Source organism: Durio zibethinus, unplaced genomic scaffold (assembly GCF_047325235.1).
Source record: "Durio zibethinus cultivar Kanyao isolate XHJ-2024 unplaced genomic scaffold, ASM4732523v1 HiC_scaffold_304, whole genome shotgun sequence".
NCBI classification, from domain to species: Eukaryota; Viridiplantae; Streptophyta; class Magnoliopsida; order Malvales; family Malvaceae; genus Durio; species Durio zibethinus.
The window spans coordinates 22,501-35,000 of record NW_028322927.1 but is presented as its reverse complement, the minus strand read 5'-3'; the positions used below and the strand labels follow the sequence as shown (position 1 = coordinate 35,000).

Here is a 12,500-nt window from a genome sequence, read left to right as displayed (position 1 = left end):
CTAGCTCCTGAAAAAGACATTATATGGACTGGGTTAAGCGGGTCAGTCATCCTAAAATTAGGATTCATTTCTTGTCGCAAATATTCACTTGTAGCATACCATATCTCAATAGATTGGCGTAATTTTTCTACCGCGTGTACATTCCCAAAATGATGGTGTTTTTCCAAAATCAAACTTTGTTGTTCAGCATCTTGGGCTAGCCATCCCTTAGAAGGTATCGTTAAAAGATCATCAATTCCTAATGAAATGGATGTAGCAGTGGCTTGCTGGAAACCCAGAGTTTTTACTTGATCCAGGATGTGTGATGTATATGCCATTCCGAAGCGATCTATTAATCTGCTAATAAGTCGTTTAATGGCAGTTCCATCTATTACTTTATTGTGAAATACCAGATTGGCCCGTTCTGCCATAAGTACCCCCTTATTCCGCTGAGTGGACTTCGACAATGGGTTTGAGTCAATGATTGGAAAATTTCTTTTTCTCGATATTAATTTTCGTAGAAAGTCGCGTCAGGAACTATGGTACTAGTTGAACCGGAGAGACACGAATTGATACCGGTGTCATAGAACATAGAATTTTTGAGCTTAGATACCATATGATTGGGTATCATATGAGCAGGTCCGAAAAAACCCTTGTATAGCTTCTTCGATTTCTCGGTAAAGAGAAATATGACCAACAGTGGTTCGAATGTATATACAAAGAATTTTTTTTTTTACACTTTTTACTATTAGATAATGTCCATAAATCTCATGATATGTACCCAAAGATTCATAGTGAACTTCGATGGGAGCTTCTCTTGAAGCAATAACGCATTGATCTAGTCGCCACCGGAGCCACAAAGGACTATCTAAATTGATTCTTTTCTGCCGATAAGCTCCAATTGCATCGTAGGAATTACAAAAAAAGGGCTCCTTTGTATACTTATAGTTATTATCGTAAATTCTTTCATTTTGATAGTTTTTTCGATTCCATGGATTATACCTATTCGCACAAATACCTCGACGATTCCCGCTCGTTAATACATAGAGCCCAATAAGCATATCTTGAGTCGGTACGGAAATGGGATCCCCAATAGCTGGAGACAAGAGATTCATATGAGAAAACATAAGTAAACGAGCCTCCGCTTGCGCCTCTAAAGATAAAGGTACATGAACAGCCATTTGATCCCCATCAAAGTCTGCATTGAATCCCTTACAAACTAATGGATGTAAACAAATAGCGCGTCCTTCCACTAAAATAGGTTGGAATGCCTGTATACCTAATCTATGCAGAGTAGGCGCTCTATTCAGCAATACAGGATGTCCCTGCATAACTTCTTGCAGTATTTCCCATACAATCGGCCCTTTTTCCCGTTCCCGAATTTTACTCTTAGCAACTCCTATGTTCGGCGCAAGATGTTGTCTAATTAGACCGCGAATTACAAATGTCTGGAAAAGCTCTATTGCTATTTCGCGAGGCAATCCACAGCGATGTAATGAAAGTGAGGGGCCAACAAGAATGACAGAACGTCCCGAATAATCGACTCGTTTGCCAAGCAAAGTCTCACGAAATCTTCCCTCTTTGCCTTCAATTACATCTGAAAACGACTTGTAAACCTTATTATGATTATGACCGTCCCTCATTGGTTGTCCGCGGGTTCCATTATCAAGAAGTGTATCCACGGCTTCTTGTACCAATTTTTCCTGACACATTACTAATTCCCCTGGCGTAGATCTACTTGTTGTTAATAAATCGGTAAGAGTATTATTTCGATAGATAACTCTTCTATAGAGTTCATTAATATCCGAACTCATTAGTTTACCCCCATCTATCTGAATGATCGGTCTCAACTCGGGAGGAAGAACCGGTAATAGACATAAAACCATCCATTCTGGTTCTATATTTGTTCGAATAAAATGCTTAGCCAATTCCATGCGTCTAACCAAAAAATCCTTTCTTCTTCCAATTTTTCGATCTTCCCATTCATTACCCGCGAGGCCTTCTTCTCCTAATTCTTTCCATTCGACCAACGAATAATCGATAAGAATTCGCAAATCTAGATCGGTTAATTGTTCTCGAATAGCACCTGCTCCAGTAGAAATTTCTCGATTTCGAAATGTATCGAAACCTTGGGTAGTAAAAAAAAGTGGGATACTGTATTTCCAGGATTGAATTTCATATTCGAATGAACCTCGTAATCGTAAGAAAGTAGGTTTTTTAGCGATGGGCCTAGCAAAAGCAAAATTAGGATAGGGCCCTACAGGATCTCTCCCCCCCCCCCCTCAAAATCGGACATGAGAGTTTCCTCTCATCCGGCTCAAGTAGTTACACCAAATAAAGATAAAGAAAGGAGTTCTCGCTTTCAAATTCTAGAACCCCCCCCAAAAAAAGGTCTACTCTTTACTCAAGTTCCAAAGAAACATTTCATTGATTCATTCTTCTTTTATTGATTTATATTTTCTTAATTCTTTATTCAATTCGAAATTAGGACATAAATGAAATGTGAAATTCTTGAGTAGTCTACTTCCCCTCGAATGATGAATCCTCTTAAATTAAAGGAGTGTCATAAGGGATTTACTTGTCTATGTACCCTTCCATTCGATCTCTTAGGTCCTGCCTTACCTTACCTCGACGGTTATACCACGATGCCCTTAACTTAAAGCCTAAGCCTATATGCGATGTATAGACTCCTGCAACCATGACATATTTGTTTACTTGAACATAATTTCATTTCTTTCTAAAAGAACTAAAAGAAATGAGAATGGTTAATTCCACAAAAGAAAGAAGTCTTTTTTTTTCACGAGGTACAACTCAAAATTCCTATTTATTTATTTTTACTGACTCGACCATAGACCAATTCCCTTTTTATTTGGGAGTATTGAATACACCCATAATTCTGAGCTTCATGTTACTCCTCCCAAGAGACATGTCATGTCAGATCCAGGGCATCCCAATTCGATTGAATGGGATGACAGTTTCTCATTGCTAATCGGTAAAATCATAATTTCGATCAAATCACACATCGCAGTATACTAGACCCTCTAATTCTTTAAGAGGTTTATCTAAAAGATTGGCGATATAACTAGGACGACGTTTCAAATACCATACATGAGTTACTGGACATGCCAGTTTTATGTATCCCATTTGATATCTTCGTATCCGATAATCAACAAATTCAACTCCGCATTGTTCACAAAATTTAGGGCCCTGCTTTTCATTTCCAATTACTCGATAATTTCCACAAGCGCAAATTCCACTTTTTATAGGTCCAAAAATTCTTTCACAAAATAATCCATCCTTTTCCGGTTTATTGGTTTTGTAATGAAAAGTATAGGGTTTTGTCACCTCTCCAACGGTTTCTCCATTAGGTAGGATTTTATTGGCCCAAGCACTTATTTGTTGGGGAGAAACTGAGCCAATTCGGAGTTGTTGATGTTTATATCGGTCGATCATAGAAGACAAATTCTGATTCATTCCGATTAAGCTTCCTTCCTATTAATCTGGAAGTTCTTCTCAGATACAAGGAAATGATTCAGTTCCAGAGCCAAAGATCGTAATTCTCGGACGAGCAATCGAAAAGATTCTGGAGCATTTTCAGGTTTAGGTATTGTTCCTCCAATGATCATAGTACCAAGTACTTCTTGGCGAGCTCTAATATGATCAGATTTATAAGTAAGCATTTCTTGTAAAATATGAGCAACACCAAATCCCTCTAGAGCCCAAACCTCCATTTCTCCTACCCGTTGTCCTCCTTGCTTGGACCTTCCTCTAAGTGGTTGTTGTGTAACAAGTGTATAATGTCCACTGGAACGCCCATGTATTTTATCATCAACTTGATGAATTAATTTCAAGATATAAGGTTTTCCTATTATAACAGGTTGTTCAAAAGGGTCCCCCGTTCTTCCATCAAATAGTCTGCTTTTTCCTGGATACTCGGGTTCAAATACCCATGGATTCGCTGTTTGCTTACCGGCTTCATATAATTCGGAAAACACTAGTTTTCTCGAAGCCTCTTGTTCATATCTCTCATCAAACGGTGCTATTCGATAATGTCTATCTAGTAGACTCCCTGCTAACCCAAGCGAGCATTCAAATATCTGTCCCACATTCATTCGTGAAGGGACTCCTAATGGGTTGAAGACCATATCAACAGGTCTTCCGTCTTGCAAATAAGGCATATCCTGTCTAGGTAAAATTTTGGAAATGATACCCTTATTTCCAGTCTTCCGGCTACTTTATCGCCTACTTTCATTTCGCGTTTCTGTGAAATATATACACGAATCGTTTCCGGATTATAACTAGAACCCCCTTTTTTCTGGATCCATCTCACATCGATGACTCGACCCCTCCCACCTATAGGTAATTTTAGACAAGTTTCCTTTGAAGTGGATACCTGAATCCCAAGTATGGCCCGTAATAATCTATCTTCTGGAGCATATGATGATTCTTTCGCCACCTGAGGCGTTAATTTACCTACTAAAATATCGCCCGTCTCCACCCAAGATCCCAGCATCACAATTCCATTTTTGTCTAAATTGCGGAGTAAATGGGCTTCTAGGTGCGATATTTCGTTAGTGATTCTTTCAGGACCTTGGCTTGTCACATGAGTCTGAATTTCATATTTTCGTATGTGAAAAGAAGTATAAATATCTTCATATACTAGACGCTCGCTAATGAGTACCGCATCCTCAAAATTGTAACCTTCCCATGGCATATAAGCTACTAATACGTTTTTGCCCAAAGCGAGTTCGCCACCAACCGTAGCGGCACCATCCGCTAAAATCTGTCCCTTTTTAATGCATTTACCCCGCTGAACCCGGGGAGTTTGATGCATACAAGTATTTTTGTTGGAACGTTGATACATAACTAATGGAATGCTTAGAGTATCCCCATTACCCGATAAAATAATCTTGTCAGTATCGGTAGAAATGATCTTTCCCTCTTGATCGGCTATAGCGGGAACCCCTGAATCTAGAGCCAATTGGCGTTCCAACCCAGTTCCAACAATGCACTTCTCGGAACGCGAAAGCGGAACTGCTTGGCGTTGCATATTAGAACTCATTAAAGCCCGATTCGCGTCATTATGCTCGATAAAAGGAATGAGGGAAGCTCCCATAGAAAAATATTGAAAAGGAAAAATACTTCGAAGATGAACTTGTTCCCATGCAATAGTCAGGAATTCTTGGCGGTATCGAGCCGGAACAACCTGTTCTTCCTGAATACCCTGATTCAAGGCCAAAGAATTTCCTGCCGCTACCATATAATATTCATCTCGACTTGGGGATAAATAAAGCATCTGTGCTTTTTTTGATCTCTCAAATATTTTATAAAATGGACTTTCTAGAGACCCCCAACGACCAATCCTGGCATGAATTGCTAAGGATCCAATAAGTCCAACATTGATTCCTTCAGACGTGTCAATTGGGCAAATGCGTCCATAGTAACTAGGATGGATATCTCGTATCCGAAAATTAGCAGTTCGCCCGGTCAATCCTCCGGGGCCCAAATAACTCAATTTTCTCCCATGAACTATTTGTGTCAATGGATTTGTTCGATCCAAAACTTGAGACAATGGGTGTAATCCGAAAAAGGATTCATAAGTGGTTGTTAATGGAGTCGAAGTTACCAAATTCTGAGGAGTCGGTATCAATTTATGCCTAATTGCTCCGCATATAGTTCCTCTAACTACATTTTCTAAACGAACCAGAGCCAATCCGAATTGATCTTGTAAGAGATCCGCTACAGAACGAATACGCTTATTTTTCAAATGATTCATATCGTCAAGTGTACCCATTCCAAATTTCATTCCAATCAAATGATCCGCAGCTGCCAATATATCTCGCGGTAACAAAAATGTATTGTTCTGAGGTATATTAAGATTCAGTCTCTGGTTCATATTTCGTCGACCAATCCTTCCTAATTCACATCTTTGCTGAAAGAATTTCTTTTGTAATTCCTTACACAAGGATTCAGAAAATACCGGATCCCCGCCTACACAAGAAAATTGTTGATAAAACTCCAAAATGGCATTTTCTTTTGACCCAATTTTTTTTTTTTCCTTATCGGTCAGGAAAGACAAGAAAATTTCAGGGTAGCAAACATTCTCTAGAATTTCTCTTAGATTCGAACCCATAGCTGATGATAGAACTAGAATAGATATTTTCTGTTTCCTACTTACACGAGCCCATATCCTTGCTTTTCTATCAATCTCTAATTCGAACCTCCCCCCCCAATCTGATATTATGGTACCAGTATAGACCGAAATTCCGTTAGGATCCAATTCTGATCGATAATAGATACCGGGGCTTTGCAATATTTGATTGATCACAATTCTGTATATTCCATTTACTATAGAAGTTCCGAGGGAGTTCATTAAAGGAATGTTTCCAATAAAAATTGTTTGTTCTTGCATATCCTTACTGGTTTTCAAAATTAATCCTGCGGATACATATAATTTAGAAGAATATGTGAGTGATTCATATACAGCATCCCTTTCTTTTATCAACGGTTCCACCAATTGATATGTTTCCACAAATAATTGAAATTCAATTTCTTGATCTGTATCTTCAATTTTTGGAAACTTATCAAGTTCTTCTGTTAAGCCCCGATCCATGAACCCACAAAATCCTTCAAATTGTATCTGATTCAACCCAGGTATTGTATACATTTCCCCATTTTCATTCCCGAGCATTTTGAATTTCCCATTTATCAAAAAAATCCCATTCTTTTCTCATTCTTCATCGAATCATATGAATCGATCTAATAATGATGGAATTGAATTTCTATTCTGTTTACTGAATCACATGAAATTTTATCTAACTCCATATACCATATAATATATATGGAATGTATGAAATGCGTATGAACGGAAGAAGAAAAATTATACTCAAATTTTAATTTATATTTATAACAAACAGCTACATAAAAGAATTGATAAATGCCATTTAGCCTTATGGAGTTTTGTATAGAATATCAAAAAAAAAAATAATAATTCAATTTCTACCATTATTATGATATTCCATATTCCAATCCGATTGAATACCAGAAAAATGAAATGAATTCCTGATTTGATCTGTTCGTTGAGATAAAGACAAAATAATCATAAAATATATATCGGGAGAGAGTTGATTTTTCTAGCACTTAATTTTTTCATAGATTCCATTGTTCTGTTCAAAAAATGATTCGCAGAGAAGAGAGATGTTTTTACCCATTTTTTAGTTTTTTATTTTTTAGTAGAATATTTAGAATATGATTGAAGTGCGTACGAAAAGAGGGCTTGTATTTATTAAACATATGCAGATATAGCATTTCTATTTATATATGTCTTTCCTCTTTTCTTTTTATTCCATTATAGCTCTCTAGTGGAGACAACACATGGCGTGCTCTATCAAAAATTCTATTTTTTCTTTAATTTTAATCTATTCAATGAAAAATTGAAACACGATAATTTCTTGCTGATTCCCTATGGACATCATATCTAGATAGATAAAATACCTCATTAGATAACTAGAGCTGTGTAACAACTTATGTTCGGGGGTTTACATAGACTCATAATTGCTGTTATATTATTATAATATAATTTATAATTATATAATTTATAATTGAAATTAAGAAAGTTTTTTTATTGAATTGAAAAATTGAAAAAAAAAATCAATACTAATTAGTTATGTATCCATTTTTATTTTCTTATACCATTAGAGAAAGACAAGTGAAGAAGAATCGTCCATAAATTTGCCGTCAATAGTTAATAGTTAATGGTTCCAATTTTTTTGTCCTGCATTTTTACTTTTGTAACTGAGAATCCACATTTTCTTTTTCAATAGAAAAGAAAAAAGAAAGGGAAAGTTTTTGTTTTTAGATATTGTGTGTCTTGAGATACTATAACCAATTGAAGGTATGGATCCAATCTAAAAATAAAAAGGGGATACTCTCATTTTTTTGTTTGTAGCCTTTTGGCGACATGGCCGAGCGGTAAGGCGGGGGACTGCAAATCCCTTATTCCCCAGTTCAAATCCGGGTGTCGCCTGATCAACAAAAAACGCGAAATCCTATATTCTGTTTTGCTGATATAACTCGACCAATTTTCTCCGGCAAAAACAAGTGTAAGAAAAGGACTCTTGATACTTTCTTGATTATAAACTTGATTATAAACTTCCGGAGGTTTTGTTTTCTAAAGTGTTGTAAATCCTTACGTCTAGGATTCAAGGAAAAACTAGAGTAGTGGAAGGGAATGAGTAAATCTTGATATGGTAGCCCCTCCCCTACTAATAGAGGGGCTACTATCGGAGTCTTGAATTAGATTGGATAACGGGAGTGTTTAATTAACTAATGAATGGTTGTAGAAGGGTTGGAAGATACTTTGTATACAGACTGATGAAAGTCTCTGAGTGTTCAGGCATCCAATCAATATTAGATTGGATGGATAATTGGCTTTTACTTAATAAGGGACACCAAAAGAAAGAAGAAGTCTTATTATTGCTACATGTGAGTAACATTCTTTTGATACTTCCAAAAGTGTTACTGCGTATTTTGCTTGTGCTTAATGGTTCTCGATTTTACTAGAAATCATATAAGAACTTGTTATAAGCGGATTTATTGAAGTGTTTCATCAACGGTGGTGTGTCAGAATTCCCTTTTCCTTTTGACTCTGCACCGGTAATTCCACTATTATTAGTGAACAATAATGGAAAAATTCCTTCCTATTTGTTTCATATTCATAGAAATTAGGGGACATAATACACATGGATATAGTAAGTCTTGCTTGGGCTGCTTTAATGGTAGTCTTTACATTTTCCCTTTCACTCGTAGTATGGGGAAGAAGTGGACTCTAGGGGTACTTCTAATTGGGTTGAGGAATCAAACCGTATCAATTGTTTTCTAGATCGTTTTGCAAAGCCTTTTTAACTATTTTATTAGTCTTCATTTCGAAATTCTTGGATTCTAGTGGAGTAATGTATTCTATGAATAATACCCTTTCAATCAAAATCAAACAAACATTTCAATAATTCCCATGTTCGTATTTCGAAAGTAAAAGGGATACGGATGATAGGCAATTTATTAAAAAAAAAAAAGAATTCTTCCTAAATTTTCTATTTTGATGAACCAGCTCTTACCAGAGTTATATATGGACAATGAGGGACAAGGAACCCCCCCCCCTTTTTTTTTTCTGTATTTGTTTGTTTTTATTTCCTTCCCTCTTTACTGTTACTGTTCAAAGAGAAAAAAAGTAGTTCTTTTATTTAATAAGATCTTGCCTTAGTGTAGTCACATATTGCACACTTACCCCCTGTTTTATTTATTATTTTAGGAATTTTATTTATGCCATGCTTTATTGACTCATTTCATATCATGGATCAAAGAAAAGAAGTTAAATTAAAAATCGGTTCCATGAAATGAAAGAATTAGAAAATCGTAAGACTTGCCTTTCAATTATTTCAGATTGATTGAAATCAACACAAATAAAATAGATCAAGCGAAGAAATAAAATTGAGATACTATGTACATTACATATATTTCATTACATATATTTAATTGATATCGACATGTATGAAGATACATATTGTAGATTCATCTATATTAAGCTTGTATCTTTATACATTACAATAATAGATATGGATAGTATGGTAGAAAGATTCATATTTTTTTTCTACCATACTATCGAGTTTGATAGGATACTGCTGATTCTAGTCCATTCATTTTATTTAATTTATTTAAGACGTGAAATTGGAATCCTTTTTTTCTTAAATCCTTGATAAAAAGTCAAGTTTCATTCAAATTAATCACTTTGACTGACAGTTTTTACGTATATTATAAGTAAAAAGGCGGTAGGAACTAGAATGAACAGCGCTGTAGCAATAAATGCGAGAATATTTACTTCCATAATTTCATTGTTTTTTTTACTTCGCAATAACTCGGGATTTAATCCCATAGAGATGATAAATTTGTCGCTTGTAAATTCAATGCGATGACTTACATTTCAATGACATCGAATCGGATCAATATCATGAATAACAATATCTAAGCTATCAAATCGATTCACCGTCGAGAATTGAATAGTATAACATAGGAAGCTCTTTTATCCACACCGAATACAAAATTGGATTCCTGGCCCAATCAAAAGAATTCCTTTCCTTTATTTCTATATATTCTTTTCCACTCTTTCTTTTCGATAATCTACCGCCTTCCTTGTACAATCATCTGATGATGTATCATCTGACTGCTTTTCCACTTTCACCGTTTACAAATAGTTTACAAATAAACCCCAACAAAAAATGGAAAGGAAAAAATAAATAAAAAAGGCTATCCTTGGGAATGAAATTCTTTCATTTGTATTCCCTTTCACAGAAAATGGAGGGATCAATTGATGTATTTTTTTTTTATTGTATCCGTCGGGACTGACGGGGCTCGAACCCGCAGCTTCCGCCTTGACAGGGCGGTGCTCTGACCAATTGAACTACAATCCCAGGGCAATAAAGAAAAGTGTACAGCATAGATATTCTTATGATTTCATTCAAGCCATTTTCTATTTAAATTTTAGATTCGAATCGCCGTGTTGTAACAAACAAAGGCGCGAGTGATATATTGATATCCATACGGGTATGCGCTTTAGTGAGAGCAACGCGGATTACTAGTTACTAGTAATCCTTTCGTTATTGCCAAATCGATCGATAATCAATTTTAAAATGAAAAAAAAAAAAGAGTCTTTTTTCTTTACTTTACTCTTTCTTTTCATTAAACTTTATACTTAATGATCCTGATATGAATCTAGATCATTATCAAGGTCAGAATTTATGGGAACAAATAAATAGAACAAATAAAAAACAAATAGCGGTAGGGATGGATATATCAGAAAATTGGACTTTTTTTATTCTTCCCTAATTTTTTTGTTTGGCTTTTCTGGAAAACAAAATACAAAAAAATGGGCATTTTATGTTATGGCGGATCAGCGAATTATTGGGCCGAGCTGGATTTGAACCAGCGTAGACATATTGCCAACGAATTTACAGTCCGTCCCCATTAACCGCTCGGGCATCGACCCAGGAAGAATCAATTATAGGTTTATTGATAATCCATGATCAACTTCCTTTCGTAGTACCCTACCCCCAGGGGAAGTCGAATCCCCGCTGCCTCCTTGAAAGAGAGATGTCCTGAACCGCTAGACGATGGGGGCATATTTGCCTGACCGACATCATACTATGCTCATAGTATGAACAGTTTTTTGAAATTGTCAATATAATGGAATGATATGACTAGATCCGAAAGCTTTTTCCATCTTTTATGATTTTCCATTTTTGATTCATGATTTATACTCATAAATCATTCATTTGAATCGCCACTCTATTCTATATAGAAATAAATTAGATATAGAAATAAATTAGATAAATTCAATCTATTATATTATTATATTATATAAATCGATATTATAAAAAGAAACTAGATTATATTAATAATACAAAGTATAAGATCCTTTCGGGAAGTGATTGGTCTGACATAAACATAAAAAGGGGAGTTAAACTTCATTTCTTCCACTTTCATTCTTCATTTCTTCCACTTTCATTCATTGATTCACTCATTATTAAGATTAAGACGAGACAGGCGTATTTCTATCTCACACTAAGCCAGGAAATTAACAAAAAGTAAATCTGGAATTTTGGGAAGAGGGAGCAAGAAGTTATCGAAAATTATGTGTGTTTTTTTTTTTTTCTAAAAATTGGGTTCGGTGGACAAAGCAAATCTCTTCATCACATGTTTCGATAAAATATATTGGATCCATGTCGAATTGCTAAGGTACATCTATTAATCAAATCAAATAAATGAATTTCGTTCTGTTCTGATAAGCCAATTATGATCGGCCTTGAAACAATTCATTGCATTGATATTTATCAAATCCAATATCAATAAACCCATTTTACCCTCTACACGTTAAGTAAATTAGAATTCTCATTCCTGAATGAGCTACTAGCCACTATGAGTCTACTGCATATACTTATATATATATAACTTATACTTATATATATATATATAAATAGATCTTATCGATTCATTCAGTAATTGAATCGAACGGCCCTTTTAACTCAGTGGTAGAGTAACGCCATGGTAAGGCGTAAGTCATCGGTTCAAATCCGATAAGGGGCTTTTGGCTTTTTTTTTCATAAAACTCCAGTGAAATAGTAGTATTCATATTTAAACGAAGAATAGGGGTGTTGTTTTTATTGGTAATAAAAAACCAACTGTATATGTATAATAATTTAATTAGAAACTGTATAATTTAACTCTAATAAGTTATTATCTAATAAGTTATTATTCTAATGAGTTAGAGTAGAGTAATTCTAAAAGAAAGTTGAACATTTGTTTATTATAATGAATAATGATAAGTCGTCTCTTGAATTGACAAATATATATATATATTTTTATTTTTATTTTGCATTATATTATTCCAATCAAATCCATTGTAAAGAATTGTAAAGATTAGAAATCAACAAAAGAAAAAGTAAGTGGATCTAACCCATTGAATCGTGACT

At 35.1% G+C, this 12,500-nt stretch overlaps 4 non-coding genes across 4 annotated transcripts; 2 read left to right on the top strand and 2 right to left on the bottom strand.

Moving 5' to 3' along the window:
- The first annotated feature begins 7,933 nt into the window (after positions 1-7,933).
- Positions 7,934-8,005, top strand: TRNAC-GCA (transfer RNA cysteine (anticodon GCA)). Its single transcript has one exon. It is a non-coding gene; the product is annotated as a tRNA-Cys (tRNA).
- Positions 8,006-10,368: 2,363 nt separating this feature from the next.
- TRNAD-GUC (transfer RNA aspartic acid (anticodon GUC)) lies at positions 10,369-10,442 on the bottom strand. Its single transcript has one exon. It is a non-coding gene; the product is annotated as a tRNA-Asp (tRNA).
- A 491-nt stretch (positions 10,443-10,933) lies between these two features.
- Positions 10,934-11,017, bottom strand: TRNAY-GUA (transfer RNA tyrosine (anticodon GUA)). Its single transcript has one exon. It is a non-coding gene; the product is annotated as a tRNA-Tyr (tRNA).
- A 1,025-nt stretch (positions 11,018-12,042) lies between these two features.
- Positions 12,043-12,114, top strand: TRNAT-GGU (transfer RNA threonine (anticodon GGU)). The gene has a single exon. It is a non-coding gene; the product is annotated as a tRNA-Thr (tRNA).
- Positions 12,115-12,500: the final 386 nt, after the last annotated feature.